The 6,768-nt window shown below is 37.7% G+C and overlaps 1 pseudogene; it reads left to right on the plus strand.

Moving 5' to 3' along the window:
* The first annotated feature begins 5,136 nt into the window (after positions 1–5,136).
* On the plus strand, positions 5,137–6,152 carry LOC114026618 (annotated as a pseudogene).
* The last annotated feature ends 616 nt before the right edge of the window (positions 6,153–6,768 follow it).

Genomic DNA, 6,768 nt, shown 5'->3' on the forward strand with positions numbered 1-6,768 from the left:
CCATGACTATGACTGTAGCCTGCCTTTCCAACCAAACCCCAAGGAGAACAAGGCTGGGATTTTCTAAAGGATGCCTCACCATTTCTCAGTGGAACTGTGCTTGTGATAGAACTCTTCTCTCTCCCACCACACAGACTATCTCCAAGTGCAACTATACCACTCACAGGAGTCTCCTCCCTGGTTATGTCTTCCTAAAATACTTGCCTCTCCCATCCCCAACTGAATTTTCCTTGGGCACCCCTTAAGACAACTCTGGCTAAAGTCTTTTTGTAGGACATGTCTTCCAGTCATTCTGCTTCAGTACCACAGTTGACTAGCCCGAGCAAGGTCACAGTTGGAGTTGTTCCAAAAAGGCTCTGCTCCAATGAGTATAGATATAGCCATAATTTCCTGTCTAGCAGAAATAGCATCACAGATTTCGGGATGATTTTGGTGATTTCTCCTACTGGATTCTCTCCAAGTAGTAGGAATGCCACTCTCTTACGGTCTTTTCCTAGATTTTAACTACCATTCCCCTGGATCTATTCTCAAACTTCCTTTGGGAAGAGGATACCATTCCTAATAAGGGAGAATCTGCGTCTGGGACTGAGCTGTTCTATCAACTTCTAAGGAGATTGAAGAATGCTGTGAGCTAACGAATTAGGTGAGAGCATATCATTTACGTGCAGATAAGAGGGTCAGTAGATAGAGCTTAGGATTTGGAGTCAGGAAGACATAAGGTCAAATCCTACCTCAGACACTTGGCTGTGTAGTCCTGGGCAAGTCATTCGTGTCTCTGTGCATCAGTTTCCAAATCTGTAAAATGGGGATAATAACAGCACATACCTCCCAGAGTTGTTGTGAGGATCAAATGCTTTATGTAAAGTGCTTTGCAAACCTTAAAGTTATATTTAAGTCTACTATTAGTAATTGTATTAAGTTGCTTCAGTGCTTCAATAGATCTGTGATCTCAACAATGCAGATACTCCTTGCATGAGTACAAACCACACCTCAAGCATACTTCATCCTATGCCATTGTTGCCCATGGGCTACTATAACATTGACATTGAGAGCAAATGTTTTTATATCTATCGGTATAACTAATGAACTGGAGCTATTCATTTGTTTCTCATTACATGACTAGCTAACCTTTTCTCATTATAAATTTCCTGAGTGATATTCATTATTCAACTTCTGGCACAAAAATCAAAGTCAGCAATACTCTGCTTGGGCTCACCATCAGTCTTTCTGTTACCCTTTGGGCCACTTCCAATTTTGGTGTTCCATGATTGACAACCACACACCACCATTGGGAGAATACATTTCAACACTTTCATGGATCTTTGATCTCACTGTTGAAGGAAGATTATTCCCTAAAACAATGCAGATGATAACTCACCCATCCATAACAACTCCAATGTATTCCTTGTCCATGCTTTTCTAGAAAATCTTGACAGAGAATCTCTTCACAAGAATGGTTTATACACGAAGATGATTTTCTTCAGCAAATAACATCTTTAGGGTAATGCAGCTGACCCAAAGATATAGAGAATATAAAACCTTGCCATATCTACTGCTCAATGACTTGTAAAAAGATAAAAAAAAATACTTGGTAGAATAAAATGTGGCCTAAAGTCTTTCATCAAATGTTTCCTATATCTGTATTAAAATCATACAAGATTCCATGCCATATGCAACCAAACAGTGAGTTCCATAACTCAATTAGTATCAATATCAAATGAGATAAATATATGTTCACCAAAAGTGTTCAACAATGCCACGGAGAATATCCTGAACAAAGTTAAAATAAAAGGATTAAGTGTTGATGACATAGTTCTGCAGATTTTTTTTCTTAGATGATGTGCTTAGATGAGTTAAGCCTCATATCTTTAAAGCTTTCTCAAATATACACCCACGTATGTAGTACGTATGTATGTATGTATGTATGTATGTATGTAGATATACCAAAGAGATCAGTCTAGCTATCCATAGCAGAAAAACAAAATGGATGTTGCCAGGTTATGACTTGGAACTGGACGGGCAGATCATTTACCTAGTTCAAGTGGTCCATCCAGATTGGGTTAAGATTATGAAATTCAAGGAAAAAGTCATTAGAAATAGACAACAAAAATTTTCATTCAGAGGGAATAAATCAATAAGCATTTATTAGGGGCGGGTAGGTGGTATAGTATATAGAGCACTGGACCTGGAGTCAGGAGGATCTGACTTCAAATTTCAGTTCAAATCAAAACCTTGGTCTTAGGGATAGAAAGCAAAACTGAAACAGTTTCCATACTCAAGGACCTTATAACTTTGCTAAGGGATATAGGTATATGCCAAACAGATACAAAATTATTTGGGAGAGGGAATCAGAAAAGGCTTGATGTAGGAGGTAGAGCTTGAGCTACGCCTTAAAGGAAACTAAAAATTCTAAGGCACAAAAGTGGGAAATAATATATTCCAAGCATGGTAGACTGTCAATGCTAATGTATAGGAACAGGAAATGGGAATGCCATATGTAATGAACATTGAAGTAGCCAATTTGGACAATAGTGTGCTTAGACACAAAATGTCTAAAATATTTGCTTTAGACAAACTATCTAAATCATCTTTCTCTCCAAACCCTGCCCTCATCCTAATTTATCTGTTGCTCTTGAGGGCGCAGGGATGTATGCATAGAAGAGGTTGTTGCATGCATTGCTAGAGATAGCTCAATGTTTGGGAGGCTCCAAAAAAAGTGTGGGAGGGAAGAGGTATTAGGTTGCACTAGCTCACCACCTGTCCTAATTTGCTCTTGGCTTGTAGCCTTTTTAGTTAGTTTACCATTCATGTGATAGCTGACCTTGATACCATTTTTTGTCCTCATTGAAGGCATCTGATGACATTGTGGAAAACATTATGCTAAAAAGCATGCTAGGTAGTACAACAGATAGAGTGCCAGGTCTGGAGTTAGGAAGATATGAATTCAAATCTGGCCTTAGCTACTTACTAGTTGTGTGACCTTGGACAAGTCACTTAACCTCTGCCTTAGTTTCTTCAAATGTAAAACAGGGATAATAACAGCACCTTTCTCACAGCGTTGCTCAGGGATTCAAATTAGTTAATATTTATTATGAAAAAAAAAGCTCTCAGCACAGTGCCTGGCACATGGTAGGTGCTATAGAAATGATTCTTCCCTTTTCTTGGCAATTCTCTCTAATTGACAACGTGTACAGGCATTGCTGTTTCATGTTGTCTACTGCCATTAAAATGTGAATACCTTGAGAGCAGAGACCATTCAATTTTTTAAAATTTTATTTTATCCCCATTGCTTAGTAGAGTGCCTGACAAGTAGTAAATATTTAATAAATGCTTATTGATTGAGTGAAGGAGTGAAGGAGAGCAATATGTAATAAAGCTAGAAAGGTAGTATGGGGACAAAATGTGATATTCTAGACTTCTTCTGCCCACTAAATAAACTTCTTAGAAGAAATGTCAATAGGAATCAGCAGGAGGAAAGACTCTGACTTTGGTATGGGAGGAAATGGTTTCAAATCTGATCTCTGACTCTTATTCCCCATGTGACCTGTACTGAGTCTCAGTCTCCTTGTCTATAAAATGTGTGGTTTGAACTCCGGAGTTTCTTCTAGTCCCAGACCTATGAATCTATGACTCCCATGGGGAGCAGCAAGATCTTTTTTCAGCACTGATTAACACATATTATCACACCTAGTTGTCTTTCATTCGTCAAGGTTACCGAGCCATTATTGTTTCATTTCTTCACGAATCTTTTGCTCCCATGAGAATAGATTTCCTTTGAAGGTAATGGGAGGTTTGCATTGTCTAAATGCATTCTCTCTAAAGGTTTAAGGAAACCTAATAAGCTTAGCATTATCCATACTTTTCTCTATCCTCTCCACTCAGCTGTCCTTTTTCCAACACAGTCTATCATGTTTTATTTTTTTTTCCTTTTGATATGGCCTTGATTTTATAGAACTTTGCTCTGGTTGATTTTCAACAAGAAATATTAATATGGCACTATTATTCTGTTCAACTCTAAATAGAAGCCAGGGTTTGGGGGAGGGCAGTGATAAAGAAGAAAAAAAATCCTTTTTTAAATCAAATCTGACTTTAGCCATCATGGTGTGAGGTTTGCATCAGATTACTTGAAAAATATGACAATGCCCTTGCTTTCCCCCCAAAGACCATCATATTTCTTAATATGGCAAAGGAGAAAATGGAAACAACAGCTTTCTTTCCTCTATGGGTTGAGGAGGCGCCAGTATGCTCTCTGGGAACAGCAGGAAGCAGTGCTCTCCAGTGATCTGGGGACTGTTTCAGTTGTTTGGTAAGCCTTCCTCATAATGGCAGTCTTGTTGTTGTTATATATTTTTCTTAGCTCATCAAAGACTTGCTCCTTGTTTCCCTTGTCCTTGAAGCTAGTGGTTAAAGGTTATTATTAGCTCATTAGTCCTTTATCTCCCCTGATCCCTTGGACTCCCCAGCCTACCCTCTGATCAAATCGCTTTTGCTTCTTTGCTGTATTTGTCCTACACCAAGAATGCTCTGCTTTGAAATACAAAGTTGCAGGCCTCTCACTGTCGATGTTAGCAGAGTGTTCTCCCATATATCTAGTGAAGGTCAGTTTTTCCAAGTATCATTTTAATGTCTTCCTTATGAGTATTAAACTTTAACATATGATATCTAAAATTAATGACACCTCTTTCAGGAGAGTTGGCATACCTTAAGAATCTCATTCCATTAATACATACAATGATCTCGTGGAGCCAACTTTACCCTTATTTTAAAATCAGGGAAAACAAGACTCTTGAGAAACAATGACATGATCAAGGTTATCCAGTGAATAAGGGACCACATTGCTAGCTGAACAAAGCCGTGAAATGACTCAGAAAGTGCATTATCCAGGACAATAATTAAAGTCAGAGGACAATTTCCCTTCAGCATCTGCTATCATGATGTAGAAATTGCTGTAAAATGATATTGTTGGGAAGTCTCATGGGAGCTGCCACCTGCCACATCATGGTGCTTGCAAAGCGTTCTCAAATAGCTGTGACCCACAAAAGCACACCTCTCCACACCCCAAAAAATTGACATTTGAAGCAAAAGAGAGAGAACTTTGGACCAAATTGTATTCCATGTGAAGTTAGAGCATAAAAAATGCAGTCACTATCAAGCATATGCAAAAAGCTTGGAAGATCAAGTAGGTTCTTCATAGACCTAGCTTCTTCTGTAGATTTCTCTTCTTCATGTTACTTTTGCAGCCAGAAAAAGAATAAGAAAACCTTATCAACAAATCAACCAAAACCAATACTCTAATACCTTCTACTATATCAACCAGAATTAGTTCTTAGACACCAGAATCATTGTTACAAGAAGATGACTTATTATATAAACCTATGAATGAATGTGAGGCCCAAGAATAAGAATCAGGACCAAAAATTACATGAAAAGCAATTCTTCTCAATCCAGAAAAAAAGAAATAGATCAAATAGTCTGATTCTTCACTTCCTTTGAAAATACCTTTGCAAAAGAATAAAATGCCTAATGTTACTTGAATCCTTCAGGAAACCATGACAGAAAAACAAATCTTAAACCTCGAGGGGTGGAAACATCAAGTGCTTCTGGAGCTGGAGAGAATGGCTTTGCAGAATACACTTTAGACATCTTTTTGCAAGGGAAACACTTCCATGGAGTGTTAGAAGCTATGCTTTTATCCCAAGAGCAATAAAAGGAATTAGATGAAAAAACTATTAGCTTTGGCTATGTAGCAAGTGTCCAGTGTGTCCTAAAAGACATAAATGGAGTCAAACCCCTAGAAAGTGCAGTTCATCATGAGCCCCTTAAGTACTTGGTCCTAATGACTGCATAGCTGAATACTGGACTAAGCTGTATGTGATCAACTGGAAGACATCAGAGAAACCAAAACCATTTTTCCAGACCACATTTGACAACTCTTTACAAGTGGGAGCATATGTTAGAGGCATTAACAACAATGCCAGCTATAACTTTGAGGTTCAATGTAGTTTGATTGTGGTGACCTACAAAGATGGATCTCCTGCTCACACACATTTCATGGATTCAGAGCTCTATTCCCAATACTGCTCCAAATGGCTACTTCAACTAGAAAAATATACAGAAAAAAAAAGAACCAAACTACTCTGAATCTAGACTAGGATACAGGATACTGTTGAAGGCCAGTTTGCCCTTTCTCACAGTTTGGGGAAAAGGATGCTTCAGTAATTTAGTGAATACAGAATCTCGTTGATGGGAGAACTCCCTCCAATTCATTCACTCCTTTACTCTCTAATGAAATCTAAAAGTGGTAATGTTTAAATGTTGGATTTTTTAAATGTTGACAAAAGCTATCACATTATCACCAGAAAAAAGTATCATTGATTTTTAGTTGTGAAAATATGGCACTCCAGTCAGTTCACTGCAACTGAAATGAATGAAAAAGTAGAAGACTTTTCAGTTGAATAACTATCCATCAATATAAGAAAAACTAGCTTATCATTTTGTCTTGTGTTAATGTGACAATCATTATTTCCCCAAAAAGAAATAAAATAGATTGAACAAAGACTCTAGTTAATCTTGGACTCTGTTGTAAAACCTTTATGTCATTTTCATTCTGAGCATTAAATGACCTTATCCCAAAATGTAGGCGCTGAAGAAGTCTTTGCTGATAGAATTTAGTGAACTAAGCCTGTACCTAGGTAACATTTGTATTTTTCCCAACTCCAAATGACCAATAATAAAATTTACAAATTGTGAAGAAAAATGATATTGTTG

Source organism: Vombatus ursinus, unplaced genomic scaffold (genome assembly GCF_900497805.2).
Source record: "Vombatus ursinus unplaced genomic scaffold, bare-nosed wombat genome assembly UNPS02014841.1, whole genome shotgun sequence".
NCBI classification, from domain to species: domain Eukaryota; kingdom Metazoa; phylum Chordata; class Mammalia; order Diprotodontia; family Vombatidae; genus Vombatus; species Vombatus ursinus.